The sequence below is a fragment of the Phascolarctos cinereus genome, unplaced genomic scaffold (assembly GCF_003287225.1).
Source record: "Phascolarctos cinereus isolate Bilbo 61053 unplaced genomic scaffold, phaCin_HiC Scaffold_5;HRSCAF=322, whole genome shotgun sequence".
NCBI lineage: Eukaryota > Metazoa > Chordata > Mammalia > Diprotodontia > Phascolarctidae > Phascolarctos > Phascolarctos cinereus.
Genome location: NW_027555958.1, coordinates 390131753 through 390145388, shown reverse-complemented (window position 1 = coordinate 390145388; position 13636 = coordinate 390131753). Strand labels below are relative to the sequence as shown.

Here is a 13636-nt window from a genome sequence, read left to right as displayed (position 1 = left end):
CTTTAAAAAAACAAACTCTGGTTCTAGTAAAGGGGTTATGGCTACCAGCGATATAATCCACTTAAGTCACTGCTACATAGTGTATAAAAAGATAAAATGCCCTTCCTAGAGGTTCACTTAATTTTTGGATGAAATAAATCCAGTTCCTTAACTTTGTATGATTTGAAAATGTTAAATTCATAAGGTTTCCTGAGGTCCTTGATTAAATAAGGACTTAGTTGGTGAGCATTTCAAGATCAGGAAACTCTAAACTGAGAGGAAGAAATGGATGGATTAGCGGATGGTGTGACTTTGGGCCTGGAAAAGAGTTTGGCCAGAGCTCCATAACCATGGAATGTGTTTTCCCCACTTCTTTTCTTTCTCTGTGCCCCATTCCTATATCACTTGTCAAATTCTGACTATTTGGGGCAACATAATGGTACAGTTCTTCCTAGTCACAGATTCATTAAATAGCAGGGTTGTCAGGGATCTCAGAAGGAAGGAAACAAGCATTCATTAAGATCCTACTATGATCCAAGTACTCTGCTTTAAAAAACAAAAACAAAATCTTATTAAATCCTCACAAGAACCCTGGAAGGTAAGTACTATTATTATCCCTACTTTGCTGCTTTTTTCATTTGTTTTTCAGTCATGTTTGACTCTTTGTGAGCCAATTTTGGATGTTCTTGGCAAAAATACTAGAGTACTTTGCTATTTCCTTCTCTAGCTCATTTTACAGATGAGGAAACTGAGGCAAACAGGGTTAAGTGGCTTTCCCAGGGTCACACAGTAAGTGTCTGAGGCCAGATTTGAACTCAGGGAGATGAATCTTCCTGACTCTAGTCCCGATTCATTGCATTACCTATCTTCCCTAAAGGTGAAAATAGCCCCCTTAAATATTAATGAGAAGTATATCTTTGAACCAAGAGAGCCAAAAATGATAGCAGTAGAACTAAAATATAGAAGGCCTTATTTTAAATATATCCATAACTTAAACATAAAACAAAATAAAGCCCACAGAAATATACAAATCACAGGCTAGTATCTGATTTTCATAGTAATTTTAAGAACTTCTAAGAGAAGTTGCTAAGAGGTATTGCCATGGTTCTACTCTGCAGCCTCCTCTATGTATATGACTATATTATTTCTACAAATATATATGTGCACGTGTATATATATACACATATGTATAAACATGTAAACACATAATTTAATTTAAATTAGAACACAATTCCTGCTATGTTTAGACTTTTACAATCATGATTAGGAATGATCTTTGGCAGTTAGTAACATTCTTTTTGGGGATTAGCAAGACACTGTCACTGACAAATTCAAGGACATATAAATTAGTGTTATGAGATTAGGGACCCAAATTTTTAAGTGTCTAAGAGCAGTTATTGCAAAAATTTTATATTCTTTGTCTTTCCTTTATATGACTGGGCTTAAGTCAAAGAGAAGAGATTCATCATTTAATAGCTGCTCCGGTGCTGCTTGGCTTACAATTCAGAAAACCTATTTCTTGTGCTAAGAAACTTCATAGTGAGGCTTGAGATATAATGCTCTGGAAAGGGTTTGAAGTCCACGACTATGTAGAAGAGTCAGGGTCATTGAAAGCATGTGATTTGGCATTGGATATGGGATCTGATAATGCAAACTTATTTTGGTTCTTACTGTGCATTCATCTATACGTTGTTTAATCAATTCTGAACCCATAAGGTTTTTGTTTTTCTGGAACACTCTGGTTTCATTTATAATGTACTGTTTTTTCTTATGGTGTCCTCCATATGCCCCAATGTTGCAAGCAACTGCCTTGCAAGCCTGAAAATCCTGCAATACAAACTGAGAACTTATTATTGTGTTGCTGTTTTCATACTGTGTCCATTCCCATTTTATAATAGAGTAAATAAAGTCAAACAGAGGTTAAGTGACTTGAGAAGAGTTGCACAGCTAATAAAGTGTCTGAGCTTAAATTTGAATTAACAGTTTTCCAGACCTCTATACCCAGAACTCTATTGAGTCTGCTACCTAGTTGCCTAGGATCATTAATCATTTAGTTCAACCTTAACCTGAATAAGAATCTGACTCCACACATCAACATGCCTTTTAAGAGACCATCTAGCCTCTGGGAGAAATTTTCAATCATGTTGGAATTTACTATACCTTGCATTTTATTCTATTTTTGGACAGATTTTTTTAAAATGTTTTTATTTTTCTCTATTATAGGAAAAACAATGTTTAACATTTATTTAAAATATTTTCAATTTATGTAATAAAACAAGCATTTCCATAACATAGTACAATAAAAAGAAGATTGTATGTGAAACTGTATCTGGGTTCATTTTTTAAAAATAATTTTTAAGTTCTAAATTTGTTTCTTTACTTCCTCACTCCCTACCCTCCTTTCCTTCAAATCTTGGCTGCATTGGTTTTGTTTGTGCAAAAACTGTTTAGTTTTATATGATCACAACTATCCATTTTATATCTAGTAATGCTGCATATCTCTTGTTTGGTCATAAATTTTCCCTTTCTCTATAGAATTAATAGGCAAACTATTCTTTCTTTTTTCTAATTTGCTTGTGGTATCACCTTTTATGTTTAAATCATATACTCATTTTGACTTTATCTTGGGATATGGTATGAGATGTTGGTCTATACCTAGCTCCTACCAAAATGCTTTCTAGCTTTCCCAGCAATTTTTTTTTCAAATAATTATTTCTTGTCCCAAAAGCTTGGATCTTTGTGTTTATCAAACACTGGATAACTATGATCATTAACTATTGTTTACTGTGTATCTAATCTATTCCACAGATTCATCTCTCTATTTCTTAGCAAATATCCAGATTTTCTTGATAATTACTGCTTTATAATATAGTTTTAAAGGTGGTATGGCTAGGCCACCTTCCTTCACATTACTCCCTTGATATTCTTGACTTTTTCTTCATCCAGATGAATTTTGTTATTTTTTTTTCTAGCTCTATGAAATGCTTTTTCTTTTTGGTAGTTTGATTAGTATAGCATAGAAGATATTAATTAATTTAAGTATTTTTTATGCATCCCAGATTAACAGAAGTATTCTTTAAGTATTAAGTATTGTTTAAGAATACTTAAAGAACCTTATCTTACAAAAACAAATTGAATATTATTTGTAATTTATTTAATGTAAATTAAATTAGGTAGCATTGCCATTTTTTATTATATTGGCTTGGCCTACACATGAACAATGAATGTTTCTCTCACTGTTTAAATATGCCTTTATCTTTTTTTTTCATATGAAAAGTATTTTATAACAGTGTTGATATAGTTCCTGGGTTCATCTTTGCAGGTAGATTACTAAGTATTTTATATTGTATACAATTTTCTATAGGGGATTTCTCCTTCTGTCTCTTCCAGTTGGACTGTGTTGGTAAAAATATAGCAATGTGATCTATGTGGGTTTATTTTATATCCTGCAATTTTGCTGAAGTTGTGAAATATTTCAATTATTTTTTCAGTTGATTCTCTAGTATTCTCTAAATACACCATCCCATTGTGTGCAAAGAGTGATAGGTTTGTCTTCTCATTTGCTATTCTAATTCCTTTGATTTTTTTTCTTCCCTTATTGCTAAAGCTAATATTTCTAGTACAATTTTGAATAGTAGTGGTGCTACTTGCTTCACACCTTATCTCGGTTGGAAAAAATTCTAGCTTATTCCCTTTATAGACAATGCTTACTGATGGTTTTAGATAGATAGTACTTATTTTAAAGAAAGCTCCATTTACTCCTATGCTTTCTTGAGTTTTTAAATAGGATTTAGTGTTGTATTTTATCACAAGCTTTTTTTCTGCATCTATTGAGATAACCGTATTGTTTTTGCTGGTTTGTCTATTATGCTGATAGTTTTCCTAATATTGAACCAGCCCTGGATTTCTGGTATAAATGCTACCAGGTCATACTATATGATCTTGGTAGTATATTGCTATAATTTCCTTGCTAGTATTTTATTTAAAATTTTGCAACAATGTTGATTAGGGTAATTGGATATTTATTTTTGTTTTTGCTTTTTCTTGGTTTTTGCTCTTCCTAGTTTAGTTATCAGCCAAGTATTTTGGTTCTAGAAGGAATTTGGCAGGACTCCTTCTTTGCCCATTTTTTTTCCAAAGTACTTTATGCAGTATTTTTTATTCAATTTATTTTTGTAAGATAATTTTCTTTAAGTATTCTAATTCCTCTTCTGTTAATTTGGGATGCATACATATGCATGCGCGCACACACACACACACACATACAAACATATATACACATACACGTGCACACACACACATACATACATACACACATTCTATTCATCCATTTCACTTAGGTTTTGATATTTATTGGCATATAATTGAACAAAATAGCTCCTAGTAATTGCTTTAATTTCATCATCATTGGTGCTGAATATATCCATATCATTTTTTGATACTAGCAATTTATTTTTTTCTTTTTTAAAATAAAATTTATGTTATTAATTATTTGTATATTTATAATATTTATGTGTTTGTAGATTTTTGATAGTTTATATGCTATTTATATATTTTGTTGTTTTTTTCTCTCATAAAACCAGCTTTTAGATTTATTATTCAATAATTTTCTTCCAATTTTATTATTTTCTCTTTTGATTTCCAGGATTTCCAATTTGGTGTTTAATTGGGAAATTTTAATTTGTTCTTTTTCTAGTTCTTTTTTTTTTAGTTATGCATCCAATTCATTGATCTGCTCTTTTTCTATTTTATTGATAATAAAATTTAGAGATTTAAAATTTCCCGTAAGTATTGCTTTGGTTGCATCCCGTAATTTTTATATGTTTTCTCATTGCTACTCTCTTTAACGAATTTATTGGTTGTTTTTATGATTTTTTTCTTTCACCAACCGATTCTTTAGGATTATATTATTTAGTTTCCAATAAATTTTTAATCTATGTCTCTACGGCCATTTACTGACTGTAATTTTTATTTCATTATGATCTGAAAAGAATGCATTAAATATTTCTTCTTTGTGTTGTGCCCTATTACATGTCTCCCCAATATTTGAATTTCTTTCTGGCCATTTGCAATATTTTCTACTTGATCTGAGAGCTCTGGAACTTGACTATAATATTACTGGGAATACTGATTTCAGGATTTCTTTCAGATGGTGATCAGTGGATTCCTTCAATTCCTATTTTACCCTTTGGTTCTAGGGTATCATGGCAGTTTTTCTTGATAATTTCTTGTAATACTATGTCTGCACTTTTTTTTCCCCTGAAATCATGTTTTTCATGTAGTCCACTAATCTTTAAATTATCTCTCTTCAATCTTGTTTTTCAGGTCAATTATTTTTCCCATGAGATATTTTACATTTTCTTCTTTTTTTAAAATTTCTTTTGGTTTTGTTTAACTGGTTCTTGGTGTCTCATGGAGTCATGAGCTTCTACTTGCCGAATTCTAATTTTGAAGGAATTATTTTCATCAGTGAGCATTTGTATCTCTTTTTCACCTTGGCCAATTCTGCGTTTTTAATTTTTTTTTGAGGCAGTGGGGGTTAAATGACTTACCCAAGTTCATACAACTGGCTCCTAAGTGTCTAAGGCCATATTTGAACTCGAATCCTCCTGAGTCCAGGGCCAGTGCTCTATCCACTGCACCAGCTAGCTTCCCCCTAATTCTGCTTTTTAAGGAGTTCTCTTCTTCAATGAATTTTTTTGTGTCACTTTTACCACTTGGCCTATGCTGCTTTTTAAAGAGTTATTTTCTTCAGTATGTTTTTTGTGTGCCTCCTTTACCAAGCCTGCATCACTCTCATTTACTTTTTTTTTTTTCCCTTTACATCTCTTATTTCATTTTCAAAATTTTTTGAGCTCTTCCAGGAATTCTTTTTGGGCTTGTGTCCCATTCAGATTTTTCTTTGAGGATTTGCATTTAGCTGCTTTGATTTCATTGCCTTCTTGTGGGTTTGTCTTAATCTTCCCTGGGTCTATAATGACTTTCTATAGTCAGGTTCTTTTTTTGTTGTTTGCTCATTCTTTCCAGTTTACATCTTGATATTGAACTTTATGTTAATCTTCAGCCTTGACCCTTAGGTGGAGAGTCTACTGTCCCAAGCATCAGGCTTTTCTGTGCTACTATTTAGAGAGAGAGTTTGAGAGTTTGAAAGTTTTCGATTCTTCCAAGATGGTACGACTTAAGGTGCGGTCAGCGTTCTGGCCTGTGCCCACAAGCCTCAAAAACCACTCTATATGCCCTACCCTCTCCCAAATGCGGCCAGGGCCACTGATACCCTGTGGCCCTGAGGATTTTGCTCCTTCTGGTTCTGTAAATACAATTCAGGCAAGAGATATTACTCCTGTCAATGCTGGACCTGAGATAAGGCCTCCCGCCATCCCATCTCTCTTCCCCACAGTGAGCATTCACAAGCACTCCTCTCTATCCTGAAACTGTGATCAAGGCTCCTCCTACTTGTTCATCCCCCCCTCACCTCCTGTAATCCCAAAGTATATATGTACACTGTAACATGGCCCTGCATCCTGTGTCAGCAAAGAGTTCCCCTGTAATTACTTCTAACCAGTTATCTTCTCTCCCCTCTTCAGTCTGCTTTGAGTTCTTGAAGCTGCTGCCTGGGTTATGCAGAAGCCCTCAAGGCATTATCTGCACTGCTTATGCGTCTCATCCAGGGCCCACCTCCATCCTGTTGAGACAGACTTCTCCTGCCAACCTCCTAGGTTGTTTTGGGTAGGAAAATCACTTTGCACCAATCTTTTGTTGGTTCTGCTGCTCCAGAATTTGATTTGAGGTATTATTTTTAAATCATTTGAAGGGGAATTGGGAATAGTTACTCCACCATATTTGTTCTGCCCTCTCCAGCTATTATTTTAAGAAATGTTTCCTTCTACTCAGTTTGAATATTATTCTCTTTGGCTTTACCTATAACTCAAAATGCTGGTCTCTGAATTTACTCCAAATGAAAATAATCTTTTTTTTCATATGATGATCCTTCAAGTAAAACAAGATATCTATCCTAGCTACTATGTCTCACTATTTTCTTCCAACACATTTTCTAATCAATTTGGTAGAGAAAATAGAATCTGAACAAGAAGTGAATAGTTCTATCTTTTTCTCCATCATCTATTATCATCTCATTCACTCTGATCAATGGGATTTCATTTTTTTTTTCTTTCTTCATTTATTTATTTTCTTTTGTCTCTAATAGAGTGAACAAAAATCCCTTTTATTATTCATGAAATATATAAGGCTTGCCCTCCTAAACTTTATTTTCATTTTGAGAGAACCTGTATGAGACATCCCAAGAATCTTAATACAATTGTATGGCTTAATGCCTTAATACGGCACTAATTTTTTTTGGGGAAATATTAGTCTTTTATGAATATTTCCAATTAACTTCACTTGCTTTGTTTAATTGAAATTAGTTATAGAATTTCTGACACACATCACTCTCTATACAATTTTGCCTTTCCCTTTTTTCTTCCCTTTTAGAATAACTTTTGTTCAGTTTTATAGATTTTTTTAGCGTATTGCATTTAATCTAGGCCAGACTGAATTCAGACCAGTCCAGCGATTTAGACTTGAGGTTAAAATACAATGAGAATCTTGTGAATCATAAAATGCAATGAAAATGACTAACTAATAAACAAAGAAAAAAAAGGATACAGTTCCTCAGGTTAAAAAAAAAGATAATCCAGTTAAAATCACTACTTCTTTCCATCTCCACATTCACCATGGGCAAATGGCCATGCTAAGGTCAAAAAAAATATATATATATATACCCCTTCACAGCATGGGAATCTTAATTAAAAAAACAAAAAAGAAACAAAAACAAAAACAAATACCTTTGATACAAACTCTACTTTATTAGAATCTTTCATCTCTTAAACTTAAAAAAAATACCTCACTGATTCCTTAAGGGTTTAGCCTAGTAAGCCTGCATAGAACAATTGCCCTTCTACTATACTTCCCCTTGGAAAACTGTAGGCCATGAAATAGCCCACCTTTCCTTCCTTGAATTATTTGAAGCCTATCCTTTCAACATTTAAAATAATTGTAATAGTAGCAGTAGGACTAGTAATAATAATAATGATGATGATATAGTTCTTAATGTTTTCAAAGAACTTCACACATATATTATTTTCTTTTCTTTGTGTTCATAACAACTTGTGCCTAGTTTTCTCCCTCTTATGCCTTCCTTGAGTGCAGGGAATCATACATATATACATACATATATACATACATACATACGTATATATATATATACACACACACACATAGACACACACATACATGTATATACACACACATATGTATATGTATATATACATATATATTTATGTATATGCATATATATAATTTCAAACTTAAACATATGCATAGAAACAAAAGCATTTCGATGCAAACACATGTGTGAATGTATATGTGTGTGTGCTCCTATCTATATGTCTACATAAACAATATGTTTATAATTAGAGGAGCTGGGTTCAAATCCTGATACCGTCATTTAACCTTTCTGTAACTTTGGAAAATATACCTCCTCTCTTTTGGCCTAATTTTATTTATCTGTAAAATGAAGTGATTGAACTAAATGGCTTCTAAGATTCCTTTTAGTTTTAAATAAGACCTTATTAAAACATTCAATTGGCTTTATTAGAACTTTCTTCTTTGTTATGCATAATAAATTGTGGACATACAGGTGAGAGATTGTCTCTTTTTTTAATACAAATTTATTTATTTTTAGTTTTCAATATTCACTTCCACAAGTTTTTGAGTTCCAAATTTCTCACCCCTCCCCCCACCCAAGATTGCATGCATTCTGAATACCCCTTCCCCTGTTCTGCCTTCTCTTCTACCTCTCCCCCTTCCCTTCTCTTATCCCCTTCCCCTTCTATTTTCCTGTAGAGCAGGATAGACTTCTGTACCCCATTTCCTGTATTTCTTATTTCCCAGTTGCATGTGAAAACATTTTTTTTAAAACGTGTTTTTAAAACTTTGAGTTCCAAATTTTCTCCCTTCCTCCCTCCCCACCCACCCTCATTGAAAAGGCAAGCAACTCAATATAGGTTGTACATGTGCAGTTATGCAAAACACTTCCTTAGTAGACATGTTGTGAAAAACTAACTCTATTTCCCTTAATCCTATCCTGCCCTCCCATTTATTCTATTCTTTCTTTTGACCCTGTCCCTCCTCAGAAGTATTTGCTTCTGATTACCCTCTTTCCCAATCTGCCCTCCTCTCTATCACCCCCCTGCTCTCTTGTCCCCTTCTCCCCCTATTTTCCTGTAGGGTAAGACAGATTTCCATACCCAATTGAATGTGTATGTTATTCTCTCCTTAAGCCAAATCCTATGAGAATAAGATTCCCTCATTCCCTCTCACCTTCCCCTGTTTCCCCTCCACTGTGAGAGACTTTTCTTTTCTGTTTTTTTTGTGTGAGATAATTTACCCCATTCTACCTCTCCCTTTCTTCTCCAAGTATCATCCTCTCTCATCCCTTAATTTTATTCTCCAGATATGACCCCTTAATCTTCAACTCACCCTGTGCCCTCTATCTATCTATCTATACATACATACAATTTTTTTCCTTCAACTACCCTAATACTGACAAAGTTCTCATGAGTTAAAATATCATCTTTCCATGCAGGAATGTAAACAGTTCAATCTTAATAAGTCTCTTATGATTTCTCTTTCCTGTTTACCTCTTCATGTTCCACTGGAGTCCTGTATTTGAAAGTCAAATTTTCTGGTTAGCTCTGGTCTTTTCATCAGGAATGCTTGAAAGTCCTCTATTTCACTGAATGACCATTTTTTCCCCTGAAGGATTATACTCAGTTTTGCTGGGTAGGTGATTCTTGGTTGTAATCCTATCTCCTTTGCCCTCCGGAATATTATATTCCATGCCCTGCAGTCCTTTAATGTAGAAGCTGCTAAATCTTGTGTTATCCTGATTGTGTTTCCACAGTACTTGAATTGTTTCCTTCTGGCAGCTTGTAATATTTTCTCCTTGACCTGGGAACTCTGGAATTTGGCTACAATATTCCTAGGAGTTTTCCTTTGGGGATCTCTTTCAGGAGGAGATCTGTGGATTCTTTCAATTTCTATTTTGCCCTCTGGTTCTAAATATCAGGGCAGTTTTCCTTGATAATTTCTTGAAAGATGATGTCTAGGCTCTTTTTTTGATCATGGCTTTCAGATAGTCCAATAATTTTTAAATTCTCTCTCCTGGATCTATTTTCCAGGTCAGTTGTTTTTCCAATGAGATATTTCACATTGTTTTCTAATTTTTCATTCTTTTGGATTTGTTTTACAGTGTCTTGATTTCTCATAAAGTCACTGTCTTCCAATTGCTCTATTCTAATTTTTAAGGAAGTATTTTCTTCAGTAATCTTTTGGACTTCCTTTTCCATTTGGCCAATTTTCTTTTTAGGGCATTTTTCTCCTCATTGGCTTTTTGGACCTCTTTTGCCATTTGGGTTAGGCTTTTTTAAGGTGTTATTTTCTTCAGTATTTTTTTGGGTCTCCTTTAACAAGCTGTTGACTTGTTTTTCATGATTTTCTTGCATCACTCTCATTTCTCTTCCCAGTTTTTCCTCTACTTCCCTTACTTGCTTCTCAAAATCCCTTTTGAGCTCTTCCAAGGCCTGGGACTCATTCATATTTTTCTTGGAGGCTTTGGATGTAGGAGCTTTGATTTTGTTGTCTTCTTCTGGTTGTATATTTTGATCTTCTTTGTCACCAAAGTAAGATAATATAGTCTGACTCTTTTTGTGCTGCTTGCTCATGATCCCAGCCAATTACTTGAGTTTTAAACTCTTTGTTAAGGTAAGAGTCTGCTTCCAATGTGGAGAGTGTACTGTCCCAAGCTTCAGGGGTTTGTGTAGCTATTTTCAGAGATACTTGTAGGGACCAGTAAATTTTCAGTTCTTCCAAGGTGATATGATAAGGGGCGAGGTGTTTACTCCTTTCCTGGCCTGTGACCACTAGTATTCCTTTCTGTCGTGTAACTGTGAGGACGGTTTGCTCTCTACAGCCGCCACAAGCTCCACCACACCAGCTTTCCTCCTCACCCCAGCACTGACGCCCAGAACTGTGACCCAGATCCACACACAGGCAAAGCAAGAGATTCCTGCCTCAGCACTGGCAAAGAGATCCCTGCAGTCCCTCTCTGATCAGCCACTGTATTCCCCCTCAGTCTGTGGGCCGGAAGCATGGGAAGCAGCTGCACTCCCCAGGGCCACGCTCTTGGGGAATGGAGTTGAAACCCCGCCTTCCTCTCTGACCACCGACAGAAACAGACTTTTCTCACCGACCTTCTAAATTGTCTTTGGCATTCATGGATTGAGGAGCCTGGAAACCTCCACAGCTGCCCGCGATTCAGTCCTCTGAGGCCTGCTCCAGGTTTGCTGCGGCCTGCGCGCCCATGCCGCGCTGCGCTGCGCTCCCAGCCCGGTGGTTGTCTTGGGCTGGAAATTTGTTTCACTCTGTCTTTTCGTGGGTTCTGCTGCTTCAGAATTTGTTTAGAGCCATTTTTTATGAGTATTTGGAGGGGTTTGGAGGAGAGCTCAAGCAAGTCACTGCTTTCACTCCACCATCTTGGCTCCGCCCCCGTCTCTCTTTTTTTGCTTATTGAATGCTGTGACTTAATTTACCACTATATTAATATAAATTTTACTCTATTATATATTGCTTACTATGGTATTTGGTTTGGTAAAAATATATGGAGAGATTTTTGTTCCTTTCCAGGCACAGCATAAATTCCTCTTGATTAGATCCATATCTTTAAGCAAAGATTTTTTAAAAAATAATCAGATTGGCTAACATGACAGAAAAGAAAAAGACAAAATTTGGAGGGGCTGTGATGACCTAGGGACACTAATACATTGTTGGTAAAATTGTGAACTGATGTGATTGTATTGAAGAGCAATGTGGAATTACGTCTAAGTGTAAACTATGTATACCTTTTGATCCAGAAATATAAATACTAGATCCATATCCCAAAGAGATCATGGAAAAAGAAAAAATACCTACATGTACCAGAGTATTTATAGTAGCTCTTTTTGTGGTGGTAAAGAATTAAAAACGCAAATGCTTACCAATTAGGGGGTGACTGAACAAGTTAAGGTATATGATTGTGATGGAATGCTTTGTGCTGTAAGAAACAACAAGCAGGATGCTTTCAGAAAAACCTGGGAAGACTTTTATGAACTGACAGCAAAGTGAAGTGAGCAGAATGAGGAGACCACTGTAAACAATAACAGCACTATAGTATAATGATTAACTATGAACGAATTGGCTATTAATTTTAATATGATGATCCAAGACAATTCTGAAGGATTTGTGATGAAAAATGTTATCTACCTCTTAGAGAAATGATATATTTAAAGGAAAAAATGCTTTAACTTATTTTTTTAGTTTTATTTTGCAATGTGGCTAACACAGAAATATGTTTTATATAACTATGCCTGTATAATCTATATTTAAATGTTTACTTTACAAGGAGGGGGGATGGTAAAGAGTGAGAAAGGGTATTTGGAATTCAGGATTCTAAAAAATGAATTTTCAAAGTTGTTTTGTAATTGAGCAGAAAAGAAAAAAGAGAAAAGAAGGTAAAGCTTAATGAAAAAGGTGGGATTTAATTTGAGTAAGTTAATTATAAAGATAAAAAGTAACTAGCACTTATATAGCATCTTAAAGAATGGATTGATTTTCAACAAGTAGTACCAGTGACAGCCATTTTGGAACACTATTATAATAATCTAATTGAGATTGTATAATGATCTGAAATAGTGAAATATGCAATAGATGTAAGATAATGAAATTTTATTTTATTTTTATTTTAATCAGCAGGACAAAGAAAGAAGGAATCAAAACTGATACCTTTCTTTCAGGCACAGTATTCAGAAAAATTGAAGGATCAGAAATAAGAAGAATGAGCAAATTTCAGAGGACAGATAATGAATCTAATTTTAAACATATTGAGTTAAAGATAGTAAAAGTAAATCTCAGTTGAAATATTCACTGAACAATTTAAACTATGAGTCTTCAATTCAGGATAGATATAGGAACCAAAATGTGGTTTTGGAAGTCATCCTTATAGAGGGGACAATAAAATTGTAGAAATAGATGGCTTTACCAAAGAAGAAATTAGAGCAAGATAAAGTGATTAAGAACAAAGCTATGATATATAAAAGGAAGCTAGTCCACCTGATAAGGAGAAAAATAATTGGATTTTTAAGAATTTTGTGTAAAAAGAATGGGGAATTTATGAAGAAGTTATGGAAACACCAATAAGTGAATTGAAGAAATGATGGAGAATAAGGAATTTGAAACAGGACTATTGAAGAACATAACTATGAGGTTATGGTCGATGTTTAAGAAAATAGAGTAAGAAAGAAATTGCATTCTAAAATGGGTGACATTTTGAGGCACAGAAGCTAAACCAATTCTTTTTTTTTGTTCTTTTTAAAAAGTTTTTATTAAACATTTTATTAATTTGTTTGTGTTTATACAACCTTCAATTTGCGATATAACTCTTCCCCCTTAGATCTTTTAGAAAATCATCTCTTGTAATAAAGGAAAAAAGGGAAAAGAATAACAAAACACAATTCAGAGAAACTAACTAGCACAAAAGTTAAAGTACTGCATTTTTTCACACCCA

The 13636-nt window shown here is 34.3% G+C and overlaps 1 pseudogene; it reads right to left on the bottom strand.

Moving 5' to 3' along the window:
* Positions 1 to 1503: 1503 nt before the first annotated feature.
* Positions 1504 to 1850, bottom strand: LOC110197676 (LYR motif-containing protein 1 pseudogene; annotated as a pseudogene).
* Positions 1851 to 13636: the final 11786 nt, after the last annotated feature.